Genomic DNA, 13,707 nt, shown 5'->3' on the forward strand with positions numbered 1-13,707 from the left:
GTGCAGACTCCGCACAGACAGTGATCCAATCGAACCCCAGTCCCGAGCACTTTGAGGCAGCAGTGCCAACCACTGTGCCATCCTGCTGCCCAAATAAGCCGTGTGCGAAGGATGTCCATCTGTGAGATCCCGGAGGAGGTGTGAGGTCCATCGTGAGACATCAGTTTGGATGATCAACTTCAGCAGAGAGGAGAAACAGATAGTTTTTTGATAGTTTACATAAACAACGTAATCTTTCCTTGTGAATTGTAATGCTCGTCCGTGTTAAACATATCAGACTTCAACTGGTGAAGTTGGGGGCAGATATCAGGAAATGCTCCTTCGAACTAACGATAAATACCTGGTGTGGTATTTGGAGTATCGCAGTGGAAGCAAAGAAACACCAGAATCAATCAAGATACCGTCAACATCCTGGGATGGAAAGAATCAAACATTTGTTAATGAAGATGGCTTCGCACTGTGGTGGGCAACCTGCAGCCCAGAAGCCACATGCGGCCCATCTGGGTTCTGAGTGCAGTTCATAGAATCCGACAGTGCAGAAGGAGGCTATTCGGCCCATTGAGTCTACACCAACTACAATCCCACCCAGGCCCTATCCCCACAACCCCATGCATTTACCCTAGCTAGTCCCCCTAACACTAAGGGGCAATTTAGCATGGCCAACCCACCTAACCCGCACAACTGTGGACTGTGGGAGGAAACTGGAGCACCCGGAGGAAACCCACGCAGAGAATGTGCAAACTCCACACAGACAGTGACCCAAGCCGGGAATCGAACCTGGATCCCTGGCGCTGTGAGGCAACAGTGCTAACCACTGTGCCACTATGCCGCTCTCGAGACATTTTGATGACCCTTGCCCACGCACGGGGTTGCCACATTCAGCTGATTTCCATCTGCTTAGTTTTTTCCTACCAGTATGACTGAATTGATACATGCATAAAACAAGGGCAAGTGAAGTGAGGTCCTTGGTGATTGCTCACAGCGTTGACTGTGACAGCAGAGCGCTCCCTCTGTGTCCAAAGCGTAAATACTTCCTTTGTTTTTAACCAGTTGGCGATAAATCTATTAATATATAAATGATTAAGCATTTTCTATAACTTATGAAATATTTGCCATGTATTAAATGTATTTCATCTTATTCATGGGGTCATGGTTAGTGAACAAGCCCCGATTTCTGGTTTGGCACATCCTTGTTGTTGGATGTTTCAAAAACAAAGGCACACACATGCGCAGTGAATCTGTATGTTTATTTTGTCTTGAAGCCAGCTGACAGTTCGGAGGAGACATATTTCCTTTCATCGTTTTAACTAGAATATTGAAGACTAAAATTGTTATTTTAAAAAAAATACACTCAGGGGTGGGGAAATAAATGGCGTGTTCCACTGAAGATACAAATCCATGCCAGACCCACGGAGCATTCAATATGTACAAAAAGGGCAGTCAAAAACAGCAGCACTCTCATATTGTTTACAGAATTAGCACGCACATATACAGCAGGTAAAATAACAGCAGGAATTTCCCCCATCACAAGTTCCACAGTGAAACCTCAGTTGCAAATCTGCTCGAGTAGTTAACACTTCGCAAGCTTACCAAAATATTCATCTTTTATGTTCACAGTTCATCTACTCTCCATTTTTCTACTTTGCATTTATACACATACACATCAGCTGATAAACCCCTCAGGAAAAACAAAAGGTATTATTCATTTTTTTTTAAAAATACCCACTTTCTGTCTCACTCCCTGCCCTGGAACCATTGTTCGGATTCTCTCAGTGCAGCTTTTCCGAGAGGCATGAGTGAGTTGGAAGTGATCTGTTTGGCAGGGTGGGGTGTTCAAGTTAAATTAGGATTCTATAGATGGTTAAGTTCCACCTTAGTAATTGTCACTTATCAGGTTGCGATGTTATGTTACTATTCAGGTGGGACCAAAGGTATCAACAGCCACAATATTAGCCATATACAGATATTTGGAAACATGCGTTCTTAGCAACGTTCAACACAACTTTGGTACTAAGTATGGAAAAAAAACGTTTTATTTCTTGCAAATTATTTTCCCCTTGTGCCCTCACTTGAAAGCATTAACCTCCCCGCGCCTCCCCCCCCCTCCAAAAAAAAGACCCCTGATGTGCCCATTATGGTCTTTGTGACTTATTCATGAAAAAAAGGAAGATTTCAGGAAGGGAAAGAATAGTTTCCCTGGGACTTGAGACACAGCCAGGAAGTAATAAACCAACATAAGCTTCTCAAAAATTGAATTCATCAATGCAATATTGTACTGCAGAGAAAAAAAGACTGTTAGGCCCCCAATTGTCTAACTGAAAGAGAGGGTTGTCTTGAAACCAGATTGCTGGCTTTTCCTGTATAATTCCCATCAAAAGCAACCTTTGATTCAGGGCTTAACAACATGGGAGACCTGTCTGCAGAATATCACATTTGACTGATTAACTGGGCTGTGTACCTGCATTTATTCAATCTCAAGACAATCAGCTACAAGGTTACTAGCATTGCAAGTAGGAAGTGAGGGATACCATGGCAACTTTCTCTGCTTGCTACCTCTGGCTCTGCAAGTGTTGGCCTAAAGCGTGATTCATGCTCAGTTCAGTTTTTGTCCAGGGGCTCCGTATTAAAGTAAAGACTCAGAATCTACAGGCCAACATGCATCTGTAGACAAAGAGACGTTTCAAGAGTCTAGTCAAGTGGATACATTTTTGATTGCTCAGTGTGTTGAGTAGAATGAATTATAGTGGGGAGATGGATTTGGTGACTTTTCAATCTAGCCAGGTAGATAAAGACACACTTTACATTCTTCATGTTCCTCCGTGGCTTTGGGACACAGAGCAAGGTATTAATCAAGGATACCTGGGTGAAGTATCATACTGAAACATCAAGCTCGCTTGATTGAACAGGAATATTAATACTTTGCCTCTGTCTTTATCAAGGAAAAAGATGCTACCCAGGCCATGATGAATAGGGAGGTAATTCAGACACTCGGGGTGGGATTTTCCGGCCACACTCACCCCAAGATCGGGAAATCCCACCCGAGGTCAATGGACCTTTGCATGGTCCGCGCCCCGCCCGCTACGATTCCCGTGGGATGGGAAAATTCCACCCGAGAAGAGTTTAACATAGATAAGGAGATGGTATTTGATGGGCTGTCTGTATTTAATGTTGATAAGGCACCAGGGTCATTTGAGACACATACCAAGGGAAGTGAGAGCACAAATTGTGGAGGCACTGGCCCTAACTTTTCAGTCTTCCTTAGCTTCAGGAGTGGTGCCAGAGGACTGGAGAATTGCAAATGTTACACCCTTGACCAACAAAAAGGTTTAAAGATAAGCCCAGCAACCACAGGACAGTCAGTTTAGCCTCTGTGTTGGAGGAACTTCCAGTAATGATAATTCGGGACAAAATGAATAGCCACATGGGCAAATGCAGGTTAATTAATGAAAGCCAGCATGGATTTCCTAAGGGAAAATTATTTTTATCTAACTTGCTGGAGTTTTTTGAAAAAGTAGCAGAGAGGATTGATGAGGGCAATAATGTGTACATAGACTTCCAAAAGGCATTTGCTACAGTGCCACACAACAAAGTTGAGCAAAGTTAAGAACTCATGAAATAAAAGGGACAGCAACAACATGGAATTGGCTCAGTGATGGAGAGTCGGGGCTAACGGATATTTTTCAGGCTGGGAGATGGTTTGTTGCAGAGTTCTCTGGGACCCTTGCTTTTCCCGATATATATTAATGACCGAGACCTTGGGCTCATTTTAAGACTTGCAGCTATTACAAAACTTGGAAGCATTGTGAACTGTGAGGAATATAATGTAGAGCTTCAAACGGACAGTCCCACATTCTGAAAGATGTGCTGGTTAGGTGCATTGACCCGAACAGGCACCAGACTGTGACGACTAGGGGAATTTCACAGGAACTTCATTGCAGTGTTAATGTAAGCCTTACTTGTGACTCATAAATAAACTTTAACTTTAAAATATAGACAAATTGGTGAAATGGGCGGACAGGTGGCAGATGAAGTTCAATGCAGAGAAATGCAAAGCAATTCATTTTGGTAGGAAGAACATGGGGAGACAATATAAAATAAAGGACACAACTTTATAGGGGATGCAGGAGCAGAGGGATCTGGGTGTATCTAGAATCATAGAATCCTCACATTGCAGGAGACCATTCAGCCCAGCAAGTCTGCACCGACTCTGACAGAGTAACTTATCCAGACTCTCTCCCCCACCCTATCCCTGTAGCCCCACACTTTTACCATAGTTTATCAATCTAACCTACACATCTTAGTACACTAAGGGGCAATTTAGCATGGCCAATCTGCCTAACTGCACATCTTTGGACTGTGGGAGGAAACCGGAGCACCCAGGGGAAACACACGCAGACAGGGGAAGAATGTGCAAACTTCACACAGACAATGACCCGAGACTGGAATTGAACCCAGGTCCCCAGCAGTGTGATGCAGCAATGCTAACTACTGTGCCACTGTGCTGTGTATGTGCATAAGTCAATGAAGGTGGCAGGATGGATTGAGAGCATGGTTAATAAGGCATACAGTAGCCTAGGCTTTATTAATAGGAGCAGACAGTATAAGAGTAAGGACACTATATTAAACTTGTAAAGTACATGAGTTCAGTCTCAGCTGGCATACTGAGTCCAGTTCTGGGCACTGCACTTTAGGAAGGATGTGAATGAAGGCTTTGGAGAGAGCGCAGAAAAGGTTCACGAGAATGGTTACAGTGATGAAGAGTTGCACTTATGAAAATAGATCAGAGAAGTTGGGACTTTTTTTCCTTAGAGAAAAAAAGACTGAGAGAGATTTGATCGAGGTGTTCAAAATCATGAGGGGTCTGGTCAGAGTAGAATCATGGAATCCCTACAGTGCAGAAGGAGGCCATTCGGCCCACTGAGTCTGCACCAACAACAATCCCACCCAAGCCCTATCCCTGTAACCCACATATTTACCCTGCCAATCCCCCTGACATTAAGGGCAATTTTATATGGCCAATCAACCTAACCTGCACATCTTTTTTTGTAGTGTGGGAGGGAACCGGAGCATCCTGAGGAAAACCACGCTGACACGGGGAGAACTTGCAAACTCCACACAGACAGTGAACCCGAGGCCGGAATTGAACCCGGGTCCCTGGCGTTGTGAGGCAGCAGTGCTAACCACTGAGCCACCATGCCGCCGTAGATTGGGTGAAACTGTTGCCAGTTAGGAAAGGAGGCACAGAGTTAAAGCAACTGGAAAAAGAATAAGAAATAATATGAGAATAAAAGCACTCGAGTTAAGGTCTGGGGCGCACTGCCTGAGAGTGTAATGGCGACAGGTTCAATCGAGGGATTCAAAAGGGAACTAGGCTATTAACTGAAAAGGAAGAATGTGCAGTGTTACAGGGAGAAAGCAGGAGAATGGCACGAGGTGAATTGCTTATTCAGAGAGCCGGTACTGACACGATGGGCTGAACGGCTTCCTTCTGTGCATTGTATGATTCTGTGAACTCCAATGCTAAAGTCAATAGCTAACTCGGCACTGTGGCCAATGAACAAACATGACAAAAGCAAGCTGAAAATATTGTTTCACCCCCCCCCCCCCCCCCCCCCCCCCGCCGACAACTAGTTGATCTAAACTTTCATTCCTCGTCTGTTGACAATACCGTGAATTATTGCAAGCCAGCTTGATACTGTTCTCTGTGTGGTCCGCTTGCATGCAAATTTCTAGCAGGAATCATTGATTAGGGATCAGGAATAGGAATCCCATTTTTCAGTAACCCAAGGGTGCCCAGCCACTAGGGTGCCCGAATCACAGCAGAGACCAAAGGAACATAGGAACAGGAGGGGTCATTCAAGTAGATCACGGCTGATCCATTTTAATCGCTTTCGCACTTGACATCTTTTTACACAACAAAAACCTGCCGATCTTGGCCTTTAAAGCTCCAGTTTCCATATTATTTTCAGGAATTGAACCTGGAAGTCCGTTCTGTACGGTTTAACGATACAACAAATGGTGCCTTTCTTCGGTAGGTCATCAGAGAACTGGTCTTAACTACGTCCCTAAAGAACCTGCAACTCCAATATTTACGACCGACATTGCGAAGAAAAGAATATCCACAAGACACAGAATCTTACTTTAGCAAAATCATTTCTATTAGATACCTATTAGGTAACCTACCGACAGAAATGATTAATAACAGGCTGAGTAAGAATAACTCATTTTTATCATTACTTGTAAATGGTGAAAGAAAACCCAATCAATATGATTTATTGACTGGCCACAGAGAGTGGGAATTGGAATTATAAAGGGGTTGTGGAGATCAACGGTCGTAGTCAATTAACCAGGAATCTTTCAAGTGTACTGCATTTGAGCCAAGCAGCGTAAATCATCCTCTAACTAAATACTTACTGTGCAAGAACAAAGATTAATACTCAGATTCACAGTTGGAACAAGTTCCTGAGTGATTCTTGTTGATCCTAATATTCTATTGCATAACACCTTCAGAACACTCCTCATCCAGTTATGGCCACATGATGCGTCTGCTATCTCAAGGCACAGAATAATTAAAATGATCCTAATTAATGAAATTAGACTAACACTGAAAAGGAGATTTCTAAGATATCCATCCACTCAGCTGCGCTGTGATTTTGGGCAACACGTTGGCACAGTGGTTAGCACTGCTGCCTCACGGTGCCAGGGACCCGGGTTCAATTCTAGCCTCGGGTCACTGCCTGTGAGGAGTTTGCACATTTCCCTTATGTCTGCATGGGTTTCCTCCAGGTGCTCTGGTTTCCTCCCACAGTCCAAAGATGGGCGGGTTAGGTTGATTGGCCATGCTAAATTGCCCCTTAATGTCAGGGGGATTGGCAGTATAAATGCGTGGGATAGAGCCTGGGTGGAATTGTTGTCAGTGCAAGCTCGATGGGCCAAATGGCCTCCTCCTGCACTGTAGGGATTCTATCATTAGACTTCCATTTATCTTAATGACCGTTGCCAATAGTCCTGGTGTGGCAGCTGCGAAAGTGCAACAATCACGCCTTTGGAAGATTTAAAAATGGGAGCATTGCCTTAAATTGTCAACCCAATACATGCACAGATACTGTTACCACAATGGGCAGCTTAAGCTCAAAGTCACTATTAACAAGCAATGGTTCGTCACACCAGTAAGTCATCAAGTGCATCAAAACATGTCAATCCAATAACTCTGATGTGGAGATGCCGGCGTTGGACTGGGGTAGGCACAGTAAGGTTGCTTCCAATAACTCAGAAGCAGTTCTGAACTTGATTCCTGAACCAGACTGGTTTACTTGTTCCCACATTTGCTTCAAATACAGACTCCGGCATCAATAATAAAAAAATTCAATTCTTTTTTAATTTTGTTTTTCAAATAAAACCCCCTCGATATCTTCTACGTAGATCACAACAAAATGCCGCGAGTATATTTGTTTATTAAATGCTGATAGCATCGAGTGAAGCGGCAAGAAGTGGCTACGGCTGAAGGAGAGCGATTAATCACCCAACATCCCCCCATTCCCGTTAATTACTCCTTATATACTATCACTTCAATGCAGTCTAGCTCAATTTGTCTTCTGAAACACCTTGCCCCGGTCTCAACAGCCCTTGCACATTAAACAATTTAAAAAGAAGCTGAAGAAACCAAATAGTCAGAGCTCTGACTGAGATTCTCGCTTTAACCATCAGTTATTTTTCCTTTCCAGATGTTGATGGCTCCGCTGTGAACCCCTGTTTTTATGTCAGAGCCATCGAATAGGTAGATCGATTATTGACACAGTAATATTAAAGCAAAATACTGCGGATGCTGGAAATCCGAAATAAAATCAAGAAAATGCTGGATAAACTCAGTGGGCGGGATTTTCTGCTCAACCCGAGACCAGAAATATCCTGCCTGAGGTCAATGGACCTTCCCATTGTCCGCTCCTCACCCGCTCCGATTCCCGTGGCGGGCGGGGCGGGGCGGTGGAATTCCGGTGGGCAGGTCTGGCAGTATCTGAGGAGAGAAAAACAGAGTTAATGCTTCCAGTCCGTATAATTCTTCTTCGGAGCTCTGAGCTTCTTCAGCTCTGAAGAGGAGTCACGGCGATTGGAAATGTTAACCGTTTGCCTTTCCACAGAAGTTGCCGGAACTGCTGGGTTTACCCAGCATTCTTGATGATTGAAAACATTGGTTTTTAACTTGTTCCAAAGCTAAGGAAATGGAAAAGCCTTATAACATTCGGAGAGAAGTTTTTTTTTTGAAGAGACTTTGGCCAGAATCTTACCACCGTTTATGCCGGTGGGATTTTCCCATCCCGCCGCAATGAACAGAGATTTGGCTGGCGGCCAAATTCTCCGCCTTCGGTGCAGCGGAAGCGTGGCGTGAACGGCCAGTAAAATTACACTCATTATTCTTTTGGCTTTGCCAACAGTCTTCCAACAGTTGGAAACAACAAAGTCCTAAAGAAATCTAGTCAAAACCATCACTGCAGAAGAAAATGGATCCTTTTTAGAGACTTGAAAGTGTTGCAGTTAGCAGAGTTTGGGACCAAGAACACAAGAAATAGAAACAGGAGTAGGCCACCAGACCCTTCAAGCCTACCCTGCCATTCAATACGACATGGCTGGTCCATGCCGGCCTCAAACAAAAATATGTTGAATAAACAAATTGAGAGTCTTATTGCCGTTCATTTACTACTCCTGGGCTGTGTGTGTTTGGTGAAAAAGGGATCAGTGTCTCCAAGTTAATTCATCCATAAACCATAATACGTCATCTCCAGCCTATTGACAATTTAAAAAATCAATTTTTTTTAAACTTTGTTTTTCAAACAACAAAACCCTTGATACCTTCAACGTAGATCACGACAAAATGCTGCAAGTATATTTGTTTATGAAATGCTGTTAGCATTTGTGGTCGGAGCAGACTCAATGGGCCGAATGGCCTCCTTCTGCACTGTAGGGATTCTATGGATTCTATGAATAAAAAAAAGGGGCAAGGAACCATCAGCGGAAGGGAGAGGAAGTCGGCAACAAGTGGAAGAACGCTTAAGAATTTACCCTTTTAGGACAAGTGGACCATCTATTTTTTTCCCCACCAATGTCTTTTTGATGGTGGGAGTGTGATAAATGAATGCAATGCCCTTAAAAAAGATAATTCTACTGGTTTTATTTTTAAACCCACTGCAGCAATCAATTCAGAATCATCCGCAGGATAGGACTGAGCCTATCGTTCCTCGACGGCAGCAAGACATTTTTCAGTCACATTAAAAGAGAATTACATAACATAAATTTGCCAAGATAAATTTATATCGCAATCTTACTCAAATATTATACTGTCAGAAAACAATATTGTATTGGGTATTTATTCCAGTGTATAACTCTTACATTGTAATATTCTGAGGTAAAAGAAAAGCTTTTAATTCTCCAGGGTTTAGAGAATGTTGCGGACGGCATATTTACAAGGGGTTAGTGCGCAAAAAATAAAACACAGCTGCCTTCTGAGTTCGATTTTCAACATTCTGGTTTGAACAATGATTGGATTGGAAATAAAACATTATTGTCCTTACAAATTGATGAATGAGGTCGTTTTTGGAACACACTGGCTGGAAATGGGCCTGTAACAAAATGGTGACGAGTCCACCTCAGTCCTGTCATCTTTAAGAGCGCCAAATGCCCGGGGATATTGTGAATCTCATACTCATTTTAAGCTCCTTCGTTTAACACTGTCAAAGTTTTAAATCAGCCCACTGTAAGCACAAAAGGCTGACCCAGGAGTGATTGATTGAGTACACCTTCACCGCAAGATAAAGGAAGCCTTAACCCGGTACATATCCCAGAAATCTTTATGGTTTCCATAAGGTGAATAAGCCAGTGTGCAAAAGTCCACCATTTCAAAATGAAGTTTTGATTTAATATCTCCCGGTTGGTATCACGCCCATCCCGAGACTGGAAATTCGTGCCCAAGATCAGTGGGCCTTTAAATGGTCCGCTGAATTTTCCATCCCACCCGAAATGATTCCCGCAGCAGGAGGGACCAGAAATTTTACCCCTTTACTTTGCACTATCTGCTCGCAGGCCCCTGTCACCCTGAACCAACTAGACAACAAATACGCCTCCTCGCTTTCCTTCTCGACAATCAGGATAATGATCACCTTCCCAGATATCCAGCTGAGACAGCAACCACAGCATCTGGAGCACTATGAGGGTCTGTCATTATCATGTTGGCATCAGCCTAGTACACAAGACTATGCTTGCGAATCCTGAGCTCCAGTTCATGTCCCTTTCCTATTCTTCTCTTGTCTTTCCTCTGAACTGGAAGGTGTTGGGACTCTTGGGCTGCGGTCTTCCTGCAGCCCACCCTGAACGATCCTTCTTCACTTGAGACCCTGGAAAGTGAGTGGCAATTAGCTAAAAAAAAGAGTCCAAGCCTTGACTGGTGCACTTAGATACACGCACACCACCGGAGATATTTATCGCATCCTAGCCGTAGCTATATGGGGACTAGTCATAATGTCCACAACTTCTGCCTCACTCAATAAATAACCCACTAAGAATAAGCTGCAGGTCAAACCAATGGTCTGTTGTTCGATATGGTCATGCATCAGATGTTACATTTGCTCCTAGTACACCATACTCCTTCCTCCTGCATGGTGCGTGTTTTGTGAACAGCACTCTATAAATATTATAATCCAACTCTTTAATCCAATTGTGTTAGCGGCAGTGGAATTTGCTTCAGAAACTTGTTTCAGAACCACTCGGGTCAGATTACACCAAAGATGTATCAGTTAGCAGCGTAAGGGAAGCAAGTTGAAACTAGCAAAATAAACACATTCCCGACCACAAGTCACCTGGGAATAGTAGTCAAACAACAATAAAATCAGATCGGGCACAGATTGAAACTATCGTGTCCTGTGTTGGACACTGACGTGTGTAGACCCTCTGTGTTAAACAAATGAAAATATTTGTTTGGTTGGGGTTGTCCTGGTTGAGGGGGGAACAACTGCTCAGACAAATGTTATGTTAATTGACTCTTTCTTCAAGCCTTCCCTTTGCTTCTCTTTTAAGACAATCCTTAAAGCCTACTCCTTTAACTAAGCTTTTGGTCATACGTCCTAATGTCGCCTCCTTTGCCAATTTTAACGCCTTGTGGGCAGCATGGTGGCACAGTGGGTTAGCACTGCTGCCTCACAGCGCCAGGGACCTGGGTTTGATTCCCGGCTTGGGTCACTGTCTGTGTGGAGTTTGCACATTCTCCCCGTGTCTGCGTGGGTTTCCTCCGGGTGCTCCGGTTTCCTCCCACAGTCTGAAAGACATGCTGGTTAGGGGCATTGACCCGAACAAGCGCCGTAGTGTGGCGACTAGGGGAATTTCACAGCAACTTCATTGCAGTGTTAACGTCAGCCTTACTTGTGACTAATAAATAAACTCTTTTTTCCTTTGCAATGTATTAGTATACCCAAGATACAACAGGTAAGCTGGACAAACGCTGCAAGAATGTTGTTCTTCAGATGAGATGTTAAAAAGCACCGATTGCTATATTAGGTGAATGTTAAACAAGACGCTGGCACCATATGAAGAACAGAGAGCTATTTTGACTGATCCATCTCCTTCCACTCCTTCAAACTGTCTGACCGGTCATTTATTTCATTGCAGTTTGTCGCTGTGCACAAAATGGCTGCAGTGCCTGCAGGTATAAACACTACTAGGCCTCGAAATGAAGTGAAATGCTGAGATATAAGGGCTGGAATTCCCCAATGTCGTATACCCCGCCACTGCTGTCAGCGAGAATGGAGAATCTCCATTCACATCAGCGGGACCGGAGAATCCCAGCCGCGGGCGAGGTCGGAGAATCCCGGCCAAGATTGCATTCTTTATAAAGATCGGTCCATTTCCCCTCCCATCACTCACGTGCGTGAGGAAATCATGCAGGTCACTCACATCAGTAACCGGGGAGAAATATAACCTCACGATGGAACCGAACAGAGAGGAGAAGGCTGTGGAGTTGAGGAAGGAATGAAGTGAAAATGCTCAATATAGGAGCTAAATTGTAGAGGTTAGCTACTGGGTCAAATCACAGAAACCCTACAGCGCAGAAGGAGGCCATTCGGCCCATCAGGTCTGCACCGAACACAATCCCACCTAGACCTTATCCCTGTAACCCCACATATTTACCCCACTAATCCTTCTAACCAAGCATCCCGGGACACTAAGGGGGAATTTAGCGCGGCCAATGCACCTAACCCGCACATCTTTGAACTTTGGGAGGAAACCGGAGCACCCGGAGGAAACCCACACAGACACAGGGAGAACGTGCAGACTCCACACACACACACACAGTGACCCAAGCCGGGAATTGAACCCGGGTCCCTGGCGCTGTGAGGCAGCAGTGCTAACCACTGTGCCACCGTGTTATCCTTTTCTCACTGGTGATACTGGTATGGTTGAATATCTCAGGCCTAAAGACTTATGAGTTCAGACATTCTATGAAAACAATCTCATTAATGGGCATTCCTGAATATCCACTGCGTGCTGTTAGTATTCAATTCAAAACCAGTGCTGATCTCAAGCACCTGTTAGGCCGGTCACTCAACACAGAGTAGTTACTACTGTGTCATTTCCTCTCCCACAACTTAAAATAGTACTACTTGATGTCTAGCTATTCCCTGTCTGTTACCATTCCAATCTCAAAGCCTCACCACCATCTGTCAATGAGGCAGTATTCCATCTGATCACGAAAGGGGGCTTCCAAATTGAAAGTGGGCAAGAATTCAGGCAAATGTGCAACACCTCAGTGATTCTGGTTGGATCAAAACCTATTTCACAGGACATAAAATCGCGCCGCACTCATTTATTTCAAAACTGAACTTCACTGCATCAATTCCGCACAGCTTGTGACCACCGACATCCAGATAGGGGAGCTGGGAAACAAATCACACTGGGAAGCTGCAAATATAATTTCACAGCGGGGTCGGAGCAATAAGATTTCCTGAAATAGACTAACTCAGGGCAGAAGGTAAATTCCGGTTGTTGAAAAGAATACTGTCTCTTTAAAGAAAACAATGTTTTCCCCTTGATTGCCACGTCTTTTAACTGTGGAAATTCCGTCTTTTGAACCCTCTCAGGGACCCTGTTCTTAGGGTCACACACGCCGATGACTTTCTAAACCAAAGCTGGTTCCAGAGCTTTTCAGCAGAAGCTGTACGTCTATATACTGAGAGACAGGTGTATTACAGGGCCAGGGTTTTCCTGTATGGGGAAATGTGACCCCTTTCACATTGATCCTGCTGAACAGACTCTATAGAACTATTGCTGCATATGCTGGGACTGGGATTTGCTTATAATACCTCCCAGCCATATTGTCCACTCCAAGTAATGTAATGAGGAAACACTGCAATCAAAGGAGCTTGCTTATAATGGAGTCATAGCAACCATTAATGTGAATGGGACACTCGGGGAATGGGGTGGGGAGATTATTTAACATTATCCAGAGATCAACGTATTTGAGATTAATCTCTCTAAACAGACTCCATTAAATCAATTCATGTAACTGCAGAATGCTGTGCAGTACACTTTACCAGAGCTGCATTTACAGGCAGCAACCTATGAGTAATTTACATTTGTTTTGTGGTCAGCGTGAGGTGGAACTCTCCAGCACAATAGGCACATTCTTTCTTCACATTTAGACAGTAGGTGAGGCCAAGCTGAGAC

Source organism: Mustelus asterias, chromosome 18 (genome assembly GCF_964213995.1).
Source record: "Mustelus asterias chromosome 18, sMusAst1.hap1.1, whole genome shotgun sequence".
Classification (NCBI taxonomy): domain Eukaryota; kingdom Metazoa; phylum Chordata; class Chondrichthyes; order Carcharhiniformes; family Triakidae; genus Mustelus; species Mustelus asterias.